The 25,562-nt window shown below is 37.5% G+C and overlaps 1 protein-coding gene across 7 annotated transcripts in view; it reads right to left on the reverse strand.

Moving 5' to 3' along the window:
• The window catches only part of LOC128988470 (SH3 and multiple ankyrin repeat domains protein 1-like), a 236,791-nt gene extending 213,494 nt beyond the window's left edge, over positions 1 to 23,297 (reverse strand). For all 7 annotated transcript variants that reach the window (XM_054409784.1, XM_054409780.1, XM_054409778.1 and 4 more), the window contains exon 1: positions 23,123 to 23,297. The gene's annotated coding sequence lies outside the window, so the exon portion shown is untranslated. The remainder of the gene's footprint in view (positions 1 to 23,122) is intronic.
• Positions 23,298 to 25,562: the final 2,265 nt, after the last annotated feature.

Genomic DNA, 25,562 nt, shown 5'->3' on the forward strand with positions numbered 1-25,562 from the left:
TGCACGCTAATGCTATCAGAATACCTATAGCGACCTATAGTACACACTTTTCACCCTAAACAGAATATTTAGGCCAACAACAAACTATAGGCTACACATATTTTTCCCTCCACAACCTACTATTTCACCTTGAAAAGTGCCAGATTTGGGTAAAAGTAAAGCCGGTCCATTAGAGCGAGAAATTATTTATTGTTATAGCGTCATAATTTTGACGGCCCGTACACATCTGGAGCTAGACCAAGGTTCGGGGTTGCGAAACTGGCTAAATGACTGGAACGATCCTTGGGTGTTGAGTGGTAGGAATAGTTTACCACATTTGGGAAAGTTATACTGTACGAGGGGATTTTTCGTTTAGGGGACATAAGTTTTTAATACTTTCACATTTTGTGAAGTTTTGCTCCAGCCCGCAAGCATTGAGCACATTAATTCGGGCTAGACCTATAGTCACGGTGTTGTCACATAGCAAACATGCATTGGTGATTGACGAGGATTGAACCCGGGGCCTCAAGGACCGAACCCCCGTGCTCTACCACTGACCAGCTCTCTCTTGAAACCAAAGAACGACAATGTTCAATCAAGTTGGTTGAAGTGATAATGCGGAGATAACATTTTTGCATAACCTCATTACCAAGTGATAACACCATTTCCAAACTAGTCCTCGGCATTCAGTTTAGTCTTTGGCACTGCAGTCTGTATATGATGATTGGACTTGTGTCCTGACCCTTCGTCTACGTGGGAATGGGCCAGGCCTTGGCTAGTCCTAGGTTTCATTATGCAGGCTATAGATGAGCTTTTACACTCGGTAGGAAGTCCGATGGTCATTATGTAAATGTAAATATAAATAAACAAAATTTTAATTACCCAACTGACTGGTCTTAATTATTGCAATGTTAATGGAATTATGTTTAAAAAACCTCATTAAATTGGTACTAGCCTATTTTCTCAACATCATTTCCTATCATCAGTATAACACACTACAAACAATTTACAGCAAAATCAATCTGCAATTTCGTTACATTCGTCGTTCAATAAGCGAATACTTCGTTATGTTTGATATAACATGTTGTGTGCATACCACGAAGCCATTGCCTTTCAGTACAATAGTTAAATAGCTTATTCCCTATATGGGAAATTCGCTAAAAACTGTATAAAAACTTGTGCATACCAGAAAAAAGTACAAAACAGCTTCTCCGTAAAATGTTGCGAGAATCAAAGGCATTTTTTATCTACAAACCTGTATATTTACGCTGAGTAGAAAGATGAGTAGTGAGTAGCCTTGAAGTGAAGATTAGAAGCAGCGCCTCTGAAGACAATGATGAAACCATTGAAACTGTGACTAATGGTAGAAAATTAATCTGTAGGCTGAGATGGGACGATAATGGCTACTCTTGTCGTAGAGAATCTCAAAGGTCGACTAATTAAACCCATCTCTAGGAGTCAAGGAGCTCAGCGTTACTACTTGAAAGGTTAAAACAATAAGACCCGGTGATTCGCAGATATGACGGTTTACTATTACGAATGATTCATGTAAACCGGTCACTTGCATGTAAATGTACAATAATATTATTTTTGAAAGAGAAACAGGTGCGATGTACACAACATTTGATTTCTTATAGAAGATAACTAGCTGAACCCGGCAGACGTTGTCTTGCCTTTGACTATTTATAATTTAAGTACCGTTACGTTTAATTGTCTCGTTCGCATGGCTCAATCACGTCCTGGTTGAAGTTCGTTCGCTACGCTCACTCACCTTTAGGTTGGAGCTCGTTCGCTACGCTCACTCACCTTTAGGTTGGAGCTCGTTCGCTGCGCTCACTTGCCTTTCAGGTTAGCTCGTTCGCTACGCTCACTTGCCTTCAGGTTAGCTCGTTCGCTACGCTAACTCGCCTCCAGGTTGAAGTTCGTTCGCTACGCTCACTCACCTTTTGGTTGCAAATTGGCAGTTGTCATAAATGTAAAAGAAATAATAGTGCTGCACCCTGTTGGCAATCCTTGTAACTTTAAAGCTATTGAACATCATAGAACAGAACCAACTTGTTTAATTGAAACAGCTGTTAAGATTCATTAATTCCATTTCTCATAAGGTTAACATGGGAAACTCCAGATCCACTGGGGCGGAGCCGATTAGACGGATCACGAAATTGATGGTGTATAAACCTATTCCATGACATTCTACACGTATGTACCAAGTTTCGTGGCAATCGGTTCAGCGGTGTCCGAGTTTATCACCCCCAAACAAACAAACAAACAAATATATATACAAACATCCTCTTTTATACTTATAGATTAGAAGGATTTGAGCTGTTCAATATGCTAGCATTCTAGATCGACTATACAAAGTGGTTATGAGTTAGGCGCTATTAGCTGTTTCGTGTTTCATTAGCCAGGACCACTAAGGACTTCTGGGTCCAGCAACAATCAAAAATCCATTATCACAGGTTCCTGCTATTCTGTGATAAATTTTAACATAAAAAATACTGTCATTCGACCCGTGTAAATTCATTAAAGGATCGATTCATGATTTTTCGCTAAACAATGTTACTTCTTCTAGGTTATTATGTTATTTTAAACATTTGATAAACAGTTTAAGAATGTTGACACAAGTTTACCTTGCAAATCGAATGAGATGGATTACTTGAAAACTAGGAAACATGTAGAAAACACAATGCCACAGTCTGAGTAGACGTATTTATGATAAAGCCCCGATTTATTATTCATTGCCAACACAATACAGTATTCCTTTATAGCCTATCAACAATACAAAATCTAAATCTTTTCTAAATCTTCGCGGGTCTCTTGTGACAAGATGATTTCGCATGACGTGTTGATGTTGGAACGCGTAGACCGCGACGACTTGTCGGAATTGAAGTCAAATTGGAAGATTGGTGCAAATCGACTCCACTTTCTGCGGGTTATGGCGACAAGTCAGTCCGTGAAAACTGTGAATAAGTGATCCAATACTTGTTATGTAACTGCTAACATGAGTTAGTATTGCGCTAGAATGGTTTTATACTGGTTCTATGATTTAGTTTAACCTAATTGGATAAAGAGTCGATTCATACCTAGTATAAGCTAGTACGTACTTATGTTAGCTCATAGGTCTGGACACTTTAATTAGTTTACACATAGGATGAAAACTTAAATTAAACTGTCTAAAATTACGATTTGGTAAGTATTGGCTTTTTGCAAAACTGTGCTCCTATCGTAAAAGTTAAAGTATTTATTAAAAAAAAAACTTAAGTTTTTACCATAGAGTCAATTTATTACGTAACCTATAAAGTAAATATTGAGGATTAAAACTATAGATTATGCCATATGATGATGTATTAGACATCCTTTCTATTTGTAAAGTTTGTAGCTAGAGTAAATAAGACATAAATTTTCTCAAATGAGAGTCCTAAATGAACTACTATAAGTTAGCATGCTTTTATATAAAGTCCTACTTTATTTTCAAATCTTTCATATTATTGTTTATGATTGAAGGTAGGTTTAAGTTAACAAAAAGATGCCCTTTCAACAATTTAGTAAATAAAAGAAGTCATTTTGTATCAGTTAAGCCTGTACCCGGCTCAAAGAAGGAACCACAGAACACTAAAAAGTGCTCTGTGGAAGGAACCGCAATGATTTATGCATTAAAAATTTACAACAACTTTGTTATGGCAATAACACAAATATATTTTTGGGCAATGGAAAGTCTACTTTATCGTATAACAAATTAAATCCATGTCATACAATTCCGTGTGCTCCCACTATCTCCGCGTTCCGCTATCTCCGAACCCAAATCTGTCCCGATATCTCCGAATTCTTGAGTGACCCTTATAATCCAGTCACTGACTGCGTTGTTAGCTGTCATTGCATCCGCGGCTGCGAAGCCCCGTGGATGGAAGATTTGATGAAAATTTAACCCGTGGGTTAGGTTAGGTTAGGTTAGGTTAGGTTAGGTTAGGTTAGGTTAGGTTAGGTTAAGTTAAGTTAAATTAAGTTAAGTTAAGTTAAGTTAGGTTAGGTTAGGTTTGAACGGAAAGTCTTAACGCAGGAAGTAACCGAGGATTATAGGTGTCACTCTGAAATTCGGAGATAGCGGTACACGGAGATAGCGGTACGCGGAGATAGCGGGAGTTAACCTACAATTCAACGAACAGATTTCAAAGTTTCCCATTTCGATGGCAAACACACAATGACACCCACAGGGTCAACTATTGCACAAGAAGTTACACCAGAGGAAGTAAACCATTGTATTGTCCCATACCAATGTAAACACTTGCATAACTATGGGAACTGTCGGGATCACCGTACTACGGGAACCGTGCGATGATAACTGGGATATCTTGGGAGTGTTCCGGGGATTACCGTTGTGAAACTAGCACAGGAGGTGGGGTGTGTGACTTCCCTCGTAGAAGAGGAAAATTATCAAATAAAACTAAAAACTTGAGTAAATTTGCAATTTTAACATTGTTTTTAAACTTTTTTGAAATTTCAAGTTAAATATCTCACTCGCTTTGCAAGGTAAAGTTGGGTAAAACACCTTAATTGTCAGTTAAATGTGTTGCAATAATCTTGAACCCTAAAAGTAAACCTGTTTTGCAAAAAATCATTAAATGAAAATTCCATCAAAAGTTATCGGTTCGATCCTGAGAAAAGTTAGTAGGCCTATGCTTTTATATGGCTCAAAACTGGACCCAGCTGTTCCTTCATCATTGGGCTTGTAAATAGTCCTACCTTATGAAACAGCTGATCAAACAAACAAACAGCTGATGAACAATGCTATACATGGTACCTCACTTTCACTTCATTCTACACTCATATTTGGGTTAAACTACGCACCTAGGTGGCGTCCCCATCTCAACTCGTAATGGTAATAATAATTATTAACATATTTTCTAGGACCAATACTATACCTTGGCTTTACTACTCACGTCGGAAACTTCTTCAAATTTGATTTGGAAAAATATAAACGAGATTCCCTACAGAAACCGGATATGCCTATAGAAATACTAAAAAACCATTGTAAATCGTCCATTTGGAATTCATAGAAAACACACAATAACTAAGAACAAAAAGTATTACAGCAAATCTTCGGAAGGCGGGACGAAACAATATTTCCCTTCCCTAAAAATAATTATTAATTCCTCTCATTTCAGACTACACGTATGCTACACGTGTATAAATAACCCAATAAATACATGTCCAAGATTTTTAAAAGTTTGCATTACAAAAACCAGTTAGTACTTTTCAATTTAATTCAGCCTTATATTCTTAGGATAACAAACATAACAACTCTGTACCTCCAACATCAGATAAGCCCTGGATAAGCCCAGGTTTCACTCTCGCGAATTAGCTGTAAAACTTACAACACCATGGTAACTTTTACAACCTTTAATAAACACAAGTATTCCCTTTGTTAGAGGTCTAAAAAAACGTAAATTATCTTGGAGCGTTTACGACATCGTAATGCTGATAGTGATCAATATCAAAGACACGTCATTGGCTTTACCGTTCGATATCGTCTTGTACCTGAGCGCAAAGTACGTCATTGTCGCTCGAGAAGTGTAAATGGCCAAACATTTCAAGGGCGGCGATGACTGTTTGGGCTCGTAAATATTATAGATTATCATTTTAGTTGTATAAACTGTCATTTATGTTGTGTTTGTTTTTAGATTATGTTATTTGCTTTGCTAACCTAGGTAGGTTGTTGACGTACCTGATCCGCGGCTGTGATTGGTGAAGAAACGCCAACAATGAAATCAGCTGATTAGCGAGCGAGCCATTCATTCCCGGTATAAAGCAATTTTGTGTAATGTTTACAGCGGTGGCAAATGTGATCATCTCAATGCAGTGGTAGCAAAAAGTCTATTGATATATGATTTTGTATTTTAAGGGTTACTTTTATTATAAAGTTATAATTTTTTGAAGCAATATTAAATGTAAAAAAACGTCCAACGTATAGCAGTATGTTTTAGCGAATTTCCCTAAAGGGAAGTAGCTATTAACGTAGGTGGCACGGTAAGACCTGGATCCGGGACCGATATACTTTTTCATTTTGATGTCCCTAGAGGCCAAAAACAATATTCGTTCAAATTTGATATACATATTATATATAGGCATACGTCCGTGAACGCGACAACTTGAGTAATTTTTTTCCGATTTTGATGAAATTTGGTTTGAAGGTGTAAGGCGGGATAACTTGAATGAGTTCGCGAACCAGCATGATCGGACCATGGGAACTTGGTTTTACGGGGGGTTTATGGGGTAAAATTTGGGGTTTCTCATTATTGACCATCAAAACACCAAATTTCCCAATTTCTCTCCAGAGCATTTTGAAGAGCTTTAAAAGACAAATAATTTAGTATATTGAAGTGTTTTTGTGCGGTAAATGGATACGGAAAAATTAAAAAAAAAAATTTAAATTCAAAATCCCTATGTTATACTCATGGAGAACATTGTAAATATTGTATTGTTTTTCTCATTTTTGACCCTCAAAATACAAAATTTACCAATATCTCTCTATTTAAAGAGCTTAAAAAACAAATAATTTAGTATATCAAGGTTTTTTTTACGGTTATTGTCTACGGAGAAAATTCAAAAAATTGCAAATTTAAAATTCCCATGTTATTCTTTTGAAGATTGTAAAATGTTGTAGTTTGCTTGTTTATGGAAATATTTTGATCAAACTTGGCAAATTTATTTATTTTATACTAAGCTACTAATATTTTACTAAAAAACACACTTTATTAGCCTCCCTGTTACAGAGACCCTGTAGCAGCAAACCTAGGTACTCGTTAAACCTAATGTTATTAATTTAAAATCAATTCAGGCAAATGGAAATTCGCTTTTATATTATACATTTGATGAAGGGATGAGGGTTACTAGTTTATTGTTTTACCATCGATGTTTAAATTAGCGACATCCTACTTGGTGCATATTAATTTCCTTACATATGTTTGTTTTCCTGAAACTATTCCATGCTCTTCACGAATGTTCTTTCCTTTCAGCACAATATTAACTCACCAATGTATTGTTTATGACAGTTTTGACATTAAATGTGACGGTTAGTAATGAATTTACGAAGGCACGGGAAAGTAATAACTTAGTTTAATCGCACCTTCCAACTCTTCTGTCTATACATTAAGTACACTGAGACAAACTTAAACCATTGACTATACTTAAACACACTAAACACTTTAGGAAAAGGGTGATTAAAATTTCCTGTAGTACATTTCACTATGTTATTTCACGTTCTTTAAGAAAACTTTGACAGACTAATGTTTAATTTATTGCACGTTTATCTCAACCAGAGGACTTTTCTCGGAGAATAAAAAGTCAGAGTCCTATTCAGAGGCAATTTAGAACACTTCAAGAAGCAGTCAGTGGATGTAACGAATAAAATCCTATTGCAATTTGCAAAAGGCCGCCGGATGTTAAATGTCTGTCGGAAGTTGAGCTTCTGTCACGTGCAGCAATTTACCCGCCAATTCTGCAAGCGGCGCTTTGTTCAGATGTAAACCGGAGGGAATCTTTATTGTAGTCTTTGTGTCTGCGTCCCACTGTCACATTATATTTATCAACTGTTGTATGCCTTTCTAGCTTTGAATTTTGTGTTAACTTTGAAATTTATATAAAATTAAGTTGAACCTTCAGGATTCAATAGCCAATGGTTGAACCATAAAAGTTAGAATCAGTACTTACGATAGGGTTACGTGGTTCTTTCCCACTTGTGGAACATTTACCGGAGAACTACATATCGCGGTACATAGTCTGTACAGTGGAACCTGTCTGCTCATCTTCCATCACATGGGGACCCCGTGCCCCAGGTAAACTGATGGTCAGGAGTTACTGTAGCAGCTTTTATACCAACTGTAGTGCTCAAAATAAAGTGGCGTACTCTTTATTCTGTTGGTTAAGTGTTCAATGTTTGTAATAATTGTAAGAAATTGAATGAACGACGTTTCTGGCTTCTGGAGATCCTTAAACTACGTGGTTATATGGATCTCACTATGAAGACTACGCCAATATCGACTTGAGACATGTATTACGTGGTCATGGCTAACGAAACAGCTGGTCCAAGTCAGTGAGAAAGTAAACAAGGAATGTAACTGTTCTAAATTCTTTCCCTTATATTTGGATTATATTGGTCTGTTCCCGTTACGTCCCCACCCAAATTGGTAATAGCCTATATATTTAAAGTCTTTAATTGTGAGGCTATATGCATTTATAGATTTAATGGCAAGTACAGACGAAATTTACGTTGGTTCAGATTTATTTTTAATTGTGCTGAGCTTTTACTGCCTGAATGACAACGACAAACACGTAATTCACGTTTTGGTTCACTTCAATATTTAACTTGGATGTGTTGGAAACTGTACTGAGATCACTTGCACAAGTCTCAAGGTATCTCTTAGAAAGGAAACCTGGACTTGGAACGTTCGACCTCAGCGAACGGAACGGCAACTGTTTCGCCGAACCGGACCTGCAACTCCAGATCCGACGTTCCCCTGTTGCGGTCTCGAACCCAGGTGTTCCTATGTCTCGTCAAATCCAACTTTCCTCTAGGGGAATCTCCACTTTCATTGGGCCATCAAACGAAATGTCCAGCTAATCATGTGTTAAACTGGTTCACGACTAAAAAGCACTTGGAGTAGTGCGGAGTTGTAAAAAGGAAGATTTCAACCAGTTTTGGGTAGTGGTTTATTACCGGTTTAAGTAGTTGAAACCCAGTTTTAACGGTGAAAATTGTGAATTCTACGTTTTATAGTGCTACATTACGCTATGCTATTTCCTCAGATGGTTATAACTCAATGTGTTATAAGTTTTAAATATACTGGTACTGAAACTAAGATACCTAACCGTATGTAATCGTATGTAGGCCCTATACATTACGTTTATAAAACGTATAAGTATTATATGGTAGTGTAAACAAACAGTTTGAATGAAATCTGCTCTAAATTTTCGTGCGTTTCGTTTCTCATATTAGATCATAAAACTACCAACATCTTGGGTTTCGTGGGTTTGATTCAAAGTGGTTTTCCATCTTCTACGTTTTAAGATCGACGCCGAAACTTTAAATAAATCTACATAACAACTTTATGTAATCGGGTAAACATATTGACAAATGTACCTTAGTTTATCTCGCATCACTCATTAAAAGGCTTCTACACCTAAATGTGATCAGATTGATTTTCTATTCCCCAATCTTTGACAAATCTCTTCCAATAGTTCAGACCAAAGATTATGCTCAAACTAAAGAGAATTTCAACGGTATTTACCAATAAGTATGGACACTGCTCCACTTCTCGGCGGCTTAAAAACATGTGTAACATACACAAAAATAGCCTATATGCATGTGGAATTAACTACTGTACCGTGATTTAAAAGCCACACATCAGTTTAGTATGAGGAAGGTTGATAGCAATGGTTACAGGCCATCAACCTCCGTGCCCATGCACCGACAACATGGATTCTCCAGTTGTCGCGCTTCACGGCGCGTTACAGCGTTACCACAACTCCTCCGCATACGTCACTGTCAGTCTAGAATGAAGTGTCTATCGACGCTTGACGCTTGCAAGCTATTCCTCACACGTTTACATGCATTTTAGTTTGTGGAGCGAGCTGGTCTTGTGGTTGCGCGTGAACATCGGTATTTGAGGTCTCGGGTTCAAATCCTGCCAATTACCACTGGATGTTAAGTAATAATGCCACGATCCTGTTCAGGGTCGTTTCAAATTACCCTGAAGTAAAGTAAACAAAATTCCGAGCCAGAGCATAGCGTTCTGGACAAAAGAAACATTATAGGCGTAGTTTTCAATTTAATATAAAATACGGAACCCAGGCTGGTCGATATTTAATTTAACACCAATATTATTGTCAGATCAAAAAGTTTTTTTTAAATATTTTTTCCAGAATCGCCACCGTTCACGGTTATAATTACACATTATACACAAGTTGACAAATTGTTGTCTGTAATAGTAATTGATACGTCCAAATAAATTCCCTGTAACTTTTCTAGACTTGAGGTATATTAACCCGTCACTCGCAGTAGTTGCTGCTAGAGGAATCTAAACATGACATAGGCTACAATAATTAAGTAATGAAAGTAAAGTGGTAATTGTAGGTTTAAAGTAATTGGAAAGTAAGATAGATTCCCACGATGAGATAATTAATTGTGGCAATTGATGCATCCGCAGTAACCCCTCTCCCACCCCTACAATTATTGTCAACTGTCAGTTCCGATGGGATCCCCGTTTTACAAAAATTAAACGCAACTTAGTGTAAACTATAGCGTGTATTATTTCACCAACTTGCAACATAAATAATTGAGGTAAAAGAATTTTTTATTGCAGTGTACTATGCAAATACTTATTCTTCTAGGCCTCAATATTTATTTAAGGGGATCTACCACCTTTAAATGACATTTTTTTTATTTAGTAAGTTAGACATTTTTTATGCAGGTATTATATTTAGGACCTTTATTTAATGAGCTTTTGAGGTTTTATATTTAGTTTTCACCTTTCGGTTTTGTTTATAAAATTTTTTAGCGTTTTATTTTAGCGTTTTTAGGTACATTGCTAAACTTTGATAACTTATTATTTTTTGATCAATTGTAATGATTATTGATTTATTTTTATCCTTATAATACCTAGAAACTTTTTGGTCATTATAATTAAAATACCATTTCAGAAAAAAAGTTACAAGCAATTATATTTTTAAAATAAAAATTTGTATTTAACAAATTTAAAAAAAAATCATAATTATTTTATTTTATTAGCTATACAATTTCTTATGACCAATAATCTCAGTAATATAACAAGGAACAAGTGGTAAAAAGTTTAATGGCTTATCTATAATACTTTAAAAGTTATTCAAACATATGTAATAAGAAACACGGAAAAACAGAACTTGCGGAAAACGGGCTTTAAAGTAGGCTATAGCGTTTCTATAGCAATTTGTAACAACTTCTATTTTTTAATATTATTTAAAGATAAAATTGTCAGTTTGTCTTCAAATTTCACCCACACACTCAGAAAAGTATGCAGAACAAAAAAAATAACATTTTTTTAAAATGTGAAAAAAATTAAAAATTTACCATCTAAAGGTGGCGGATCCCCTTAATCACATATGGCTACAATGGATCAACATAGATGGGATGTCTACTTAAGTACTTAAAAGCCAATGACTTGGACAGAACTTAGCCAATGTTCCACACGAAGAGTGTTCCGAAAACATTAAGGCCTCGGGTACGATACGAGCGGCGAGCGGTGAGCGGCAAGCGGCGAGCGGCAACCTGAGCGGCACGTAAGCGGCGGTGGTGGCTACGATACAAGCGGCACATTTATAACGCTCATCAAATTTCCTTAGTTTTATAAGTCAGTTTAGTCGAAAATGTTAAACTATGCTTGACTGCAAGAATGATTGCAGCTATTGTTGCTATTTGACAATTGTTTGCCTTTAAAGAAAAACTTAGTTTTTTTGAAAAACCTTAACCCTAACTTGGTCCCATACTTTTCTGGTGACTGAAGTGTTTTAAAACTTCCGTAATGATCATTGCACAAACATTCCCTGGACTGCACCACACGTATCGACCCGTATCGCATGTTTGCTGCTGTTTCTCTGTCATTTTAGGCCGAACTGAAGCATGACTCACCTGAGCGGCGAGCGGCGTTTTCGCGAAAATCGGTTTTGACTTGGAACCATGAGCGGCGCTGAGCGGTGCCGCTCACCGCCGCTCGCCGCTCAGACGTATCGTGGCCACCCTCAACAAATTTACACGCAACTAAATGAGACCCGATGTCAGAGCGGCGCCGCTCATGCCGCTCGCCGCTCACCGCTCGCCGCTCGCCGCTCGTATCGTACCCGGGGCCTTAAGGTCATGAGCAAATAGTTAGGCCATGTTTCAGATCCTATCAAAAGTAGTCAATAGTTCGCCGTTTTGAATGTGCACGAGCAAATATACACGTGGAGCACACTGATAAAATCGAAATCACAAATAAAAAGTAATTGTGAAACCCAGCTTGTACAGTATGAGGTCTAGTAGTATGTGTATCAGTGAGATAATAATGTAGCAACCGTAGTTGTATCAGCGCCACGCCTCTGGTCAGTAGTCTCAGCGCATTCCACAGTAGTGCTGACTGCTGCTGCTGACACACAGCACGTGCACCATAGGTATGTCGCTGGCCAGACAGTTGTGTCATAACTGCATTCCACTAGGTCCAATTCTACAATACCTCTTGATATCAACAATAGCGACTTTAGCAGTGTCGAGACATTTGACTTTTGGATGCTCAATTGGACATATCTATGCTACTGTCTGAACTATATTTTCCACTTTTGTCATCCTCTGATAATTTGTGAGACATAAGAGATACTACACTTAACTGTAAGTGTTTCTTTTAGTTTCAATTGTTCCAAAGTAGGCTTTTTCGACACAAATCATTACGTTCTTTAACAAATTAATGCGGATATTTTCCATCACAATTGGTAAAAAAAGTTGTCACGGCGTTTCGGGATCTGGAATCTGATCCCGTTCTAAGGTGAGAAAATACCATGTAACAAAATTAATATCGAAACCCAATCGAAGGTGGAAATCACAAAAACCACACATTGAACTACGTTTATTTTCATTCCAAAACTGTCTAAAACTTTACTTAAAAATGTACAAATCTACAATCCTAATCTAGTCAAACATCACACTTAGTTAGCGAACCTATTCAAACGCACATAGTATTACAGCAACAGCATTACTAGACCAGACTCTATTCTGGGTTAAAACATCGTACTGTATGTATAGACATTTCCTTCTTCCATCTATTCTGTTCCATTTCGACGACGCCAACACTATTACACGGCGGAATATACGACATAATGGCAGATCACGTGGCACGTAGCCTCGCACAGTGCACGTCCGTGTAAACGTGGCGACCACACGTCACGTCCGACGTGACCCCGTCCGAGGCTATCCAGCCGCAGCCGGTCTATGTCGAATTCATCACTCCGGGATTTGCTGTTTCAGAGCAAATTAACCAGTCGCACAATGAGTTTACAGTATAATATTACCTAATCGGGTCAAATCAGCGAAATGCTCCTAGGTAAAGTTTCAATAGATAGAACCGTTCGAATTTAGTCTAAAACATGTAGGATTTGGAAAAACTGTAGTACCACAGCACATACATCCAAAAATCCCTCTACTAGGGCTATGATTAAATAAGGGATGTAGCAAATCATGCAATCGAACACAAAAAAAATTCCATAAGTTAACAATGGAACAATGATTAGCATAATCGGGCTAAATCATCCAAATACTTCCAAGTCGAAAGATAACCGCTGAGAAATATACTGTAGGTTTAAATATAGTTTGAACATTTATAAATTTAACAAACCACTTAGTACGAGTCCTACGCAATACAAAACCCCTCCACCAAATACGATCCTGATACAGTAGTTCCTAGCGTGAGCTACACAACTAATCATACAATCAGTATTCCTATGCTATTCAGTTATTCATGGTATATCAGTCATCAAATATTATGGTTTGACCATGGATTCACGATGTATGTAGACGGTGATAAATGATTACTCCAACTGGCGGAAATAAACTAATCAATCTCCTGTTTTCATGGGAATGTACCTAAACACATTTGACATATACAGGACTGTGAAAACACATCATGTACTTCGAGTAGTTATAAGGACCTAGAGACTACAGGAAATAATTAAGAGTCTATACAATTTTTTAACCAAGCATTTGTAGGCTAGCCTACATATTATTTAACTTTTAGACTACAGATTAATCGAGTTTATTATTTTTCACCCAAAACAAACACAGAAGTGTCTCCACCACATGACACGAGATACTCAACTCTCGCCTGTCACTCGAGTGATCAAGTTTCATTTTCGCCGAGAAGGTTCCATTAACCCATTTTTCTAGTGATCCTTGACCGTACAGACTCTCTCCGCTATTTATTTAACATCACTCCCGCCCCCACCTCATCATAGCCTCTCCTTGGTCTCATTCACCTGTCTATGACAATGAGACGGCGAGACACAAATTGATCTGAACCAAGGCCGTGTGTGGCACAAGTTGTGATGTAAGTAGAATAAAACAGCGATTAGTGGGTTTAGGTGAAGCTGGAGGAGTTATAGTGGTCGCAACAATAAGGTTGCCGACCCAATTGTGACGTCAAGACAAGTGCGAAACTGAACCTAGCTAGACATGGGAGTTTAAAAAAATGACCTTTTAAATAACTGTTTCGGTGCTTTAACACAAAATCTTTCGGCGATTTAGGATTTAGGAATTTAAGTTTTATCACATCGAATTAAATTAAATATTCGGTGATTTAGGACTAAAAACATGATTCCAAAAATTACACCTTTCTCTTAAAAAACAACTGAAGTCTGCATCTAAGCTAAGCTTCCTACTACTACGGTTCTCAACTACAGTTTAAAAACCCTATACTAATCAGTGCAGAATTCGCAACTACAGTTTAAACCCTATACTGATCAGTGCAGAATTCGCAACTACAGTTTAACCAATATAAGTACTGATCAGTGCAGAATTCGCAACTACAGTTTAAACCCTATACTGATCAGTGCAGAATTCGCAACTACAGTTTAAACCCTATACTGATCAGTGCAGAATTCGCAACTACAGTTTAACCGATATAGGTACTGATTAGTGCAGAATTCGCAACTACAGATTAAACCCTATACTGATCAGTGCAGAATTCGCAACTACAGTTTAATCCCTATACTGACCAAGGACAAAAAACTTGTCTACACTTGGGCGTCTCACAGGGACGCAGAGAGGAGCCGAATGAGACTCGCAGATTGATGAGATGCTGATGTACAGTTAGCCAGTCGTGTGATTGCAGCCACAACAATGACGTGGCTGTAGAGGTGACTCTAACAGAGTTGGGCCATTTATGACATTGTCAAAGCATTACTTTTAAATAAAATACCCTGTACTACGTATAGTCTGGGATATTGGATTAAGACGCCAACCAGGGGAGTATATTGAGACGATGATTGGAAGATGAGCCGATGAGTGTCCAATGGAACAAGGCGATAGCTATTACTGACTAATATCGGATGTTTCCGTAGCCTGCAAAATAGTACAAGATTCGACTGAAACGTGGAATTGGTTGGGAAAATATAGAAATACCCTGAGCATCTATTTTCCTACATACCTAGAGCAACGTCGACATTTTTTGGCTTATAATCGAAGATTCAATTTTAACATGCGTCGTTTCGAAATTACAATACATTTCTTTACGTTCCGGTTTTCCTTCAGTCCCGGACTGTACAGTCCTGGACTGAAGGAAAAACTGAACGTGTATGTCGATTCCTTCAGGCAGATCGATGGCCGGACGGCCGGACGTGAAACACATCCGGCCAGGCCCGGCCTTGAGGCCGATTTGAACGTGTATGGCGAATCCCGCAGTCCAAGACAGTGCTGCTTCCCCCCTCCCCCAATAAATTTTAAGCATTTTCGCATTCGCATCCTTTCTTCATCGTCCGTCTGGTGAAAGCATAATCGGAGTTGTGTTGTTTGTTGTTTTGTTGATATAGTTCTCGCATTTTGGCGTTGTAGTGTTGTGTAGTGATTTCGTTAAGTACTTCACATTAATCATGTCTACCTGGTCAAGAGACTTGACACTCGAATTCATAGAGAAATACCAAGGTCACGAATGCATCTGGAAAATAAAAAACAAAGAATTCCACAACAAGGAAATGAGGGAAGCAACCTATCAAGAATTATTGGATTTTGTGAAGAAGGCGGACCCAAAAGTTACAAAAGACACTGTGGTTAAAAAAAAAATTATGAAGTGTGTTTAGAAAAGAGTTGAAAAAAAAATAAAATCGTCTCAAAAACTCCAAACTGTGCAGTTCCGAACTGAGCGTGTGTGGAGAGGTCACGACTCCGGCCAAACTGTGCAGTTCCGGCCTCAAGGCCAGGCCTTAAGGCCGGGACGGAACGTGTATGGCAGGCCTCAGGAAGTTTTTGCCTAGACGAGTCCAGGTTGTTTTTCAAATTACTTCAGGCTAGACCTAGGGGTTGATAAAATCCATTGGCGATTTGGTGGGATTTTAACCCGGGACCGAAGTCACTCGCTCTAACCACTAGACCAGCTCGTTCCCCCGACACAATGCATTTCGTTCAGAGATAGGCCTACTATTCCAAGACAGAACTATATTTCGTTCAGGGATATACAGTATTCCAAGATACAACTACGTTTTGTTCAAGGATATATTCCAAGATTCAAGGGGTTTCACTCTGGAATATTCTGAGAATCCTAGATGCAAGAAACACAAGCTTTTGTCACGAATATTCCAATGTCCAACCATAAGACATTTTATACAAGCACTTCTAAGATGAAACTACAAACCCCCTTTCGTTCCAAGACAATTCAATAAACATAAACCAGTTCCTGTATTATACCTCGGTACAACTTGGACGTTCAGGGATATGGACTCCCAAGATGCAACTGCAATGTCTCAAGCAACGCACCGAGCACTCCAACGTCCAAAGGGACAAAAATGGTCCGACTCGCGGTCGCGGCAGTCATAAACCAACGTCTCTGCGACCTCGCTTGTCCAGCCTTTGTCTTATAAAGCTCGATAGCATCGCCGCCCGCTGCCTGGTGGGCTGACGTTATTTATTCTTCAACCAGGATTCCACAAACAATACATGTACAAGTCGAATCCGGCAAATAAAAAACATCAGTGAACTAGGGGACGACATAAAGGGGCTTAGCATCGAAGACTAGGCTCGGCGTTCCCTTCTTATTTGGACTTTTTTAGTAGGGATTCGATTCATTTAAAATATAAGCTTGGCGTTCGAAAAGAGAATCCAATAGGAAAATCTTTTGAGAGAATTTCAATGAAATACATGTTGGGGGTGTTGGACGTTTAGCGGATTTCCCTACAGGGAAAATTTGTTGGTAAAGAAAATCATTGAGGAGCGAGCTGGTCTAGTGGTGAAGTAATAAGTAAAACAATCCAAGGCTTGAGCCTAGCGTATTAGGACAAAAACAACAGAAAACAACATCAATATACAGTACCGATACCTCTTTCTACCCTTCCAAAATAAAAGCACACTTAAATAACGGTCTAAGCTTTCCATAGCATTACTTTTACTACGACTTTCCTGTAGACAACCGCACCAAAACAATGTTGATTGTTTACCACAGAAGAATTCACCAGGCTTTGAAAAATCATCACTTTCTCTTGTTTACTCAAGATTATCATTCCTGACATGGGTTTCCTTGAAGGATGTTTGTTTAGAGCAGATTAGAGAAGGTTTAGCTCAGTAACACTGTTAAAATCAATGTAATTGAGCCTACATCGAGATGCAACAGAAAATATCAACTATTCTTAAAACACGAGTTGGTTCTTCACGACATGCCACAGCTGTATAATTCTCTGATTGATCGATTACGTTTGCATTATCAACTATTATGTCGACAAACCATGGAAGTTGCAGGCCAGGAAAAAGAATGTAAAACAAATTAGATGCTTTAGCTTAGCCTGGATTGTTTATTAAAGCCCTAGCTGTCGAGAAAATCTGAATATACAGTAGGAAGACAAGACAGATTTTCATTCATTTCTATCACCTTTTACGTCTTCACCAGACAATATCCAATAAAAGTATTAACAAACCAAACTACGATTTTTGTAGGCTATAACTGATTACGTCTGTGCTCAATAAATAGATACATTATTAAATTTCCCCTATATCGAGTGATTGTTGGTAAATATTATACTGAACTGAAACAGGAAATTATACAAGTGGCCCAGAAGTCAACATTGCCATATCAGAATGCGAGTTATCATTGCATAAGACCGCGCCATTGAATATCCCCTCGACTTTCACTACAGGGAATTTTCGCCTGCGTGGTTGGCAGCGCTGAACCGACCTGTGTGTGTATGTGTGGTGTTCTGCAATGTTATGCGATAGACGAATTTATGTTTGTGATTACATCTGGCATGGCATTGTGCAATAAAAAACGTCAAGTGAAATGTTTTGACATAAACAATTTGAAAACATAAATAATCTACCTACATATTAATAGTTTATGTTTTAAATTCTTCATGTGAACAGAATGTGAAGCTAATATACCAAATACACATTGTAAATAGGCAAATTATTTGCATGATTCAGTCAATTACATGCTTAAATGGCTTATATACATTGGGATCTCAATAAGAATACCCTCGAACAATAATAATTTTCAATTACCTAACATTTTATGTTTCCCCTATTGCATAGACTATCTAAAAAGTCAACCTTGAGATCAAGTATTTGGTAATTCCCTTAGTAGACTTGTAATCAAGTTCTTCTGTATTTATCAAATAAGCCGTAGTACAAGCCTGAAATTTAAAATAATGGGATACTTTCCTGTTAAATGGAATATTAATAACTATCGATGATTTTTTTCGATGTATTATAAATGACACATCGGTGATGGGGTACTTTTCTGTTAAATGGAACATTAATTATCATCGTAGATTTTTTCGATGTATTGATACGGTACTAATAAATTATATAGGCTATCGACAATCGATACAAATCGTGAACTGTTCTTTCTTTAGTGTAAGGTTATGTTAATTCTTACATTGTGTACCTATAAAAACATACATAAATGAATCAAAACTTTATAGTTGGTATTGTAAAAGACATAACTCAAACAATAACGAAATCAAAATAAGAATGACTAAACTAATACAGATCTAAGATAAGGGTGATCTGCTTCCCTTAAACCAATTTCTAACTGGTAGACCTACCTTGTTTTTACATACGTGGCAATTTCCAGAATAGGCTTTCTTCGTAAAAATAATATATCATACCATGACTATTAGTACAATGACATTCACTATACTAAACCTTCAAAAAAATCCAATTGTACTATTTTCGTTCTTGGCGATAAATCCCATATCAACATTTTGTTACTGAAATCATTAAATTGTTTGTTGGTACTGAACAATATTTTCTTAATCGAAGTTGTCAGCTGACAAGTTTCAATTTGTTATCGATACATCGGATCAAAAAAATATAATATCGATAGGCCTATAGGCTTATCGAAAAAATCATCAATAATAATGAATGTTCCTTTAAAGTGTGTTTTTAGTAAAATATTAATAGCTTAGTATAAAATTAATAAATTTGCCAAGTTTGATCAAAATATATTTATAACAAGCAAACAAAAAATTTTGACAGTATTCTCCATAAGAATAACATGGTGATTTTAAATTTACAATATTTTTAATTTTCTCAGTAACCAATAACCGCACAAAAACACTTCAATGCAGTAAATCTTTAAAATGGTCCAGAGAGAAATTGGAAAATGTTGTGTATTGATAATCAAAAATGAGAAACCCCAATTTTTACCCCATAAGAACTCCCGTAAAACCCGGTTCTCATGGTCCGATTATGCTGGTTCACGAACTCATTGAAGTTTATCATACCTCACTCCTTCAAGCCAAATTACATAAAATTCAAACAAAAATTACTCAAGTCATCGCGTTCACGGACACACACATAGGCTTATATAGCCTACATATATAAACATTTGAACGAATGGTGTTTTTGGCCTCTGGGGACATCAAAATTAAAAAGTAAATCGGTCCCGGGCTCAAGTCTTACCATGAGACCTAAAGTAATAGCTACTTCCCTATAGGGAATTGGCACAAGCTGAAAGTTTAATGTAGATCTTATACCAGACGACATAAGATTCTCGGAGATGATTGATACAGACACGACACCCCTAGTACTAGTTACGTGTATAGCCCAATAGCCAGTGCGTGTGTGTGCGTGGGGGGGGGGGGGGTAATCAGCCCCCCGGGATAAGAACAATCAGTCAGCCCTCAGGGGGGGGGGGCACGCGTGCCGAACGTGACTACGGGGGGACCTCTCGGGTATTGTCGTGACATTGCACTTGTACCCCGAGCCACCTTGCAAGTCCCTTAGTAGGCGACTACTGCTATTATCTTCTTACTTAAGAAAATAAATGGTTAAAAACAAGTAAAAAATAAAGGCTCACTTAGGCACACATGGTTTGGTGGTAAAGCGTGCAATTGTATCCAAGAATTCAGGGATTAAATTACAAGGAGTGATAATGCCGTTATCAAGTGGTTTGTCTCGATCCGTAATAAGTTATCTCCGGTGCCCCCAGTACACTCTCGCCGAGACAAGGCGAGCGTTGGCGAGTGCGAGAGTGTACTCGGTGCGCTCGTCTTGTCTTGCCTTGACTCGGGTCGCCTCGCCTCGCCTCGCCTCGTGCTCGCCGACGCTCCATCTGGAGTCGGTTTTTTGACACGAGTCAAAGGACCCGAGACTGAGCGAGTGGCGAGCGCGAGGCACTCCAGTTCACTCTCGCCTTGTCTCGTGGTTAGTTCAGCTGTGTGTTGTTAGTTTTTGGGTGCATTTTGTGTTAAAGTAAACATGGATTGGTCAAATAACACAGTTCTTGACTCTTTGGAAGCCTACCATGGTGAGTCGTTATTGTGGGACCCAACACACGTACACCACAAGGACAAACGTAAACTAACAGATGCTTGGTGCCGTTAGAGCGTAAAACTCAACCGTCCAGTAACCGAATTGAAGAAAAAGTACGCCTTAATATAATTAAAATAAGAATATGCACAAAACAAGGTTAATGTTGCTACTTCCACATCGAAGTTTGCCTCCATTTCGACTGCGAGACAAAGTGAGAGTGTGCACGGTTACCTCGCATAAGCTCTCGCCCTAATTACTCGGCGAGCGCCTCGGCGAGGCACCTCGGCGAACATCTCGGCGAGAGTGTACTGGGGGCGAGAGTTTCTCGTTATACGTTGGTTGGAATAATTGGATACATAACATATTATGTCAGGTAAGCTACATCACAATGAAACAATATATATCTGGGTCACTCTACTAAGTTATCATCTTTGATTTTGATGGACTGCTCAGTTCAAATTATTAGTTACTTTTTGACTCTATCCATGGAGCAACTGTTTGTCAACAAAAATGACGAAAGAAAGTATGAAGTTATCACTGTGCCTTAGCAGGCTATCCAAGCAAAGCAAAAAATAGCATTTCCATGTTTAAAAAATAAATTTCGTGCTTTATTCTTTCCGCAGTCATTCCATTCGTCTAGAAAATATCCTAGATAATGAGCTTTTGGACAATCATGTGTTGACCCAATGGCAAAAAAGATACTAGACGTTAAATCAATTTCCAATAGGTTAATAATATACAGAAATTGGCCACACCGCGATAGAATTGTTTCATCTCAGGAATGCCAAGTGACACAAATACCTTCAATGTACAAGATAACGATAAGAAATCGACTGAGATTTTTTACAGCTACCAAATGGATCGAATGGACATGATACTTCTCCATTCTCCAACCCACTAGAGACGACTTTCGGTACAAAGTATGTAGACTACCTCTCCCTACTCTGTTTTAGAACTAGCGGCAATACGAATATATCCATGAAGGGAATCCCCGGCACACAATTTATTATATAACCATATTTAGAAGGTCAACAACACGACTGTCTTATTACCGGAAAGGGAAGTCCCATCTAGGCCTAAGAAGATTTTATAAGAGCAATTCTGAATTGTGGTTATAAGTTAGGCCTAACTGAAAGATGCGGTACATCGCTAATCTAATAGCATTGAGTATACACGTATAGTGACGGACACATCAGCAGAGTAGGCAGTAACGGATTCGATTCTCGGCATGTCCATAAGAATATTGTTTCATTATGAAAATAAATTCATTCCATAAGTTAGAATAAAAATAAGAATACCTAGTTTATCGCCATTTACTATGCCATAGAAACAAGTAGGCTATAAAAAATAAGTTACATTAACAGTGTAGAAAATCTCTTCGCAAAAATTCCACCAAACAAATAGCATTCCTCCTAGGTCTTAGGAAGGATGCCCTGAAATATTGTTTTAAAATCTGTAAGATTTGTTTTCCCGTAAATTTAATTAAACTTTTATAGTACATTCCAAACTTGATCATAAGTTAGGTAAAAAACAAGGCACCTAGTTGTCATGAAACATATCTAATCTATGATCCATGGTCCAGAAATAATAACCAAGTTTATTTCTAAACGCACTTCTATCTGATCGAATAGCCTATAAATTCCCTTGTAACTTATTGCACTAATATTTACACGCCGTCTTAAGGGTTATTACATGCTGTATTCCGTGAACATGAATAAACATTAAACTCAGTCTTACATGTTTGGAAAATGTCAATTAGCCTTTTTTATCGTACCCAGTGTGGACTGTGATATCTTGAAATAAGTTATTGGATGTAAGTGTCCTAGTGTAAACTTCTAACTGGCTGCGGCTTCATGCAGGTAATAGATCAAATACTTTAAACGATTTATTAGACAGTCCCTTGTTCAAGTCTTTGCAAATAGACAAAGTGCGGTTGTACAATGAAACATAAACTTATTAACCTACTGTAATAAATTCGAGGAAGGGACACATCTATCTATATATTAATAGGCAAGCATGTTTCTTTAAAACCTTTTTTCTCAGCTCGTGTGAATCGTAGGGAAAATCTACGCATACCGTTGGAAAGCTATTTTCCTGTAGGTGTGCAGAATCCCTTTATAAATTTAAATAGGCTCAAAGATAAGCACAAAAAATGAGTTTAAACATTTGAAAAAATTAACATGGATCTTATGCGTTGCTATGCTGGTTACGAAATAACAACGAAATATAAACAGAAAATCAAAACAAATGGAGGAAACTCCAATCACATGTTTTATTTACAGTGTGGGGTGAAAATAGATAAGTGAGTACATTACACATTTTTGGTCGAGTTTCGACCACTGGACGACCTCTCGTATTGTATTAATCTTTGTAGAGGTCAAACCGAGTACAGGTCATTTCAAAATGTACAGTCACAGTATAATATGAAACAGCAAAGTATGAAACGAAAAGCAGTTTCCATGCCAGGCTCCAGGCATAACCTCAGAAGGGTGGATCAGCCCAACCAAATCAATATGGGATCTCGCCGCTCAGCCGGGCAACAAACACCATTTAATGCCTTCCTTCTGTATCAGCAAAGCAGAAAACCATTATATAAACCTATAATACTAATTAAAACAAAACTAAGTTAATAAGTACCTTTATTTAGTTCCACAGCAAAAAATTGCCGCAACACACCAACAAAATCCAGTGCACTTCACTCACTAAACCAACAAAACACGTCACAAACCACAAGTGAAACTATCCGATAGTTTCTCAACAATAGGAAACTGTAAACTGAACACTTTTCACTCAAAGTTGTAACAATCCATAGTTCTAGGAAAGAACGGACAGCCCTACCTCACAAAGCACGGTCTCAGAAACGACTGCGCGCTGCGCTGCCGCGCTGTGCCGCTGTGTTGCTATGGCGCGCAGGTCTACCAACTCTCGTTAATGAGGGGGAACGAAATTACCCCGCTTGGTAAAGAAAATCCCTTGGGTATTTTATGCTTGTTATTTTACGTAGGTACTGTCACAGACTAGGGAAAAAAGTAGTATAAAGTGGAAACAAAACTTTTCTTCCCTAGTCTGTGGTACTGCGCTTCTTGCTCATTTGTACTATCTGTATGTTTGCTAGCTTGCGTTGAATATTTTTTCTATATACGACTCTAACATACTTTTTAAAACAACATATAAAAAATTCAAAACATTGGAATTTTATGACAACGTGTTTATTTTCACGTATGAGCTTTATGGATGGTGTAGGGGTAGCCTATTTGCGAAAGATATGTTTTTCAAGTATATATATATATATATATATTATGTTGTTATTCATTTCTGTACGTACAATTATTCTATCTGTTCTATCTGTTCTATTCTAACTTTCCGAAAGTGACAATGCAACAGATGGAATAATTGTACGTACAGAAATGAATAACAAAATAGACTTTCCCATTCCATATTGCCATTTTGTTTTGGTAATAATGTCTAGATATTTATTATTTAACTTATCTACAATTGTACTTCCACTAATCATACGCATACACTGTCTAAATATTTGTATACTAGTACTACTACAGTAGTAGTATTATAAAAGTATAGGACCGTCCTTTGAATTGTACACAAAATAGATTTTTCTTTAGGACGAGCTATAAACAAGACTTTTGGTTCTATTTATTTATTTATTTATTTGTTTATTACATGCACGGCAAACGCCATTTTACAAGAGAGTTACCGTAAGTTGAGATTGATAAAAATATTTTGTGACTTAAAGTGAAATAGTTATAGTGCGACCAATAACTACTTATTATAACAAATATGAAATACTAATAAATAATATGAAAAATAATAAAATAAATAAATAATATGGCATGTTGCACGAAAAACAATATAAATAGACAATTTAACAACAAAAACAATATTATAAATAGACTATTAACAACGAAAACTACATAACAAACCATTTTGAACAAGAAAATATAGATCATTTACAACAAAAACAATATAAATAGACTATTTAACAACAAAAACAAAATAAATAGACCATTCAACAGTAAAACAAAAAGAGAAACAGATGAGCACTCGTTTAGGAGGAGACACTGCGTCCAAAGAAGTTGACGTCTCCGCAGATGCTGGTTCTAATATCGCAATTACAAATTCATATGAAACGTATTAACATTCCCGATAAAAATCCCTGTTTGAACTCCTTATTTTATTTTATTTCAACGGACATTTAATTTTGATGTAGTACTATTTGTTTAGAAACATTAATGTATACAGTTGCAAGATGGCTAATGTTAAACAACAACACACATTTTTGAAACTTAGACATAGGTAACAAAAACAAATAACAATTAAATAAAAATTAATAACAATGACTAGCAAAAACAATAACAATAACAATGATGAATGTCCTAATTACTAACCATAAATAACCATGGTGGAAGAAATAACAAGGAAAACAGGCATAAATAAAAAAATCTATATCTATAAAAGTGGAAGTATGTGTGTATATATCCTATGGACTCCGAAACCGCTCGACAGATTGTAATGAAAATTTCAGGCATTAATCATTATTCAAGGATTGTTTGTGTGAAGTTTGGTGCAGATCCGTCAAAAGGGCTCCGCCCCAGAGGGTTTTGGGTAATGGTTTAGCTGGTCCCGTCATCCGATGGTCAAAAAAGGTTAGGATTCATTAATACGACTCCACTGGTCCCGAGGGATCCAGGTAGTTTTGGGGCGGCTAATCCAGCGGGGCAATGAGGCATGAAGCCAACAAGACAAGTAAACAAACAATAAATACTTCGTCAAAGAATTGTGCGAATTTTGGAGTTCCTCGACGGGCTTATCCCAACTCCGCGCAGTGGTCAGAAATCTGTCAAAACCGACTGTCCAACTCCGCGCAGTGGTCACTTCCGATCCCTCGCGGCACATGTCCAACTCCGCGCAGTGGTCAATTTTGGCTCTCACAGCCCTGACGGCTGAGAGTTTGTGTTTGAACTTTGAAATTGTGCTATACTTTATGTTATGTTTATCATTTATAGGAAAGTAAAGAGAAAAGATATACCTAAAGCAGGAGATGAAGCTTAAAAACCACTAA

The sequence above is a fragment of the Macrosteles quadrilineatus genome, unplaced genomic scaffold (genome assembly GCF_028750875.1).
Source record: "Macrosteles quadrilineatus isolate MER2022 unplaced genomic scaffold, UCM_ALF_1.0 Scaffold_3__2_contigs__length_128488019, whole genome shotgun sequence".
Classification (NCBI taxonomy): domain Eukaryota; kingdom Metazoa; phylum Arthropoda; class Insecta; order Hemiptera; family Cicadellidae; genus Macrosteles; species Macrosteles quadrilineatus.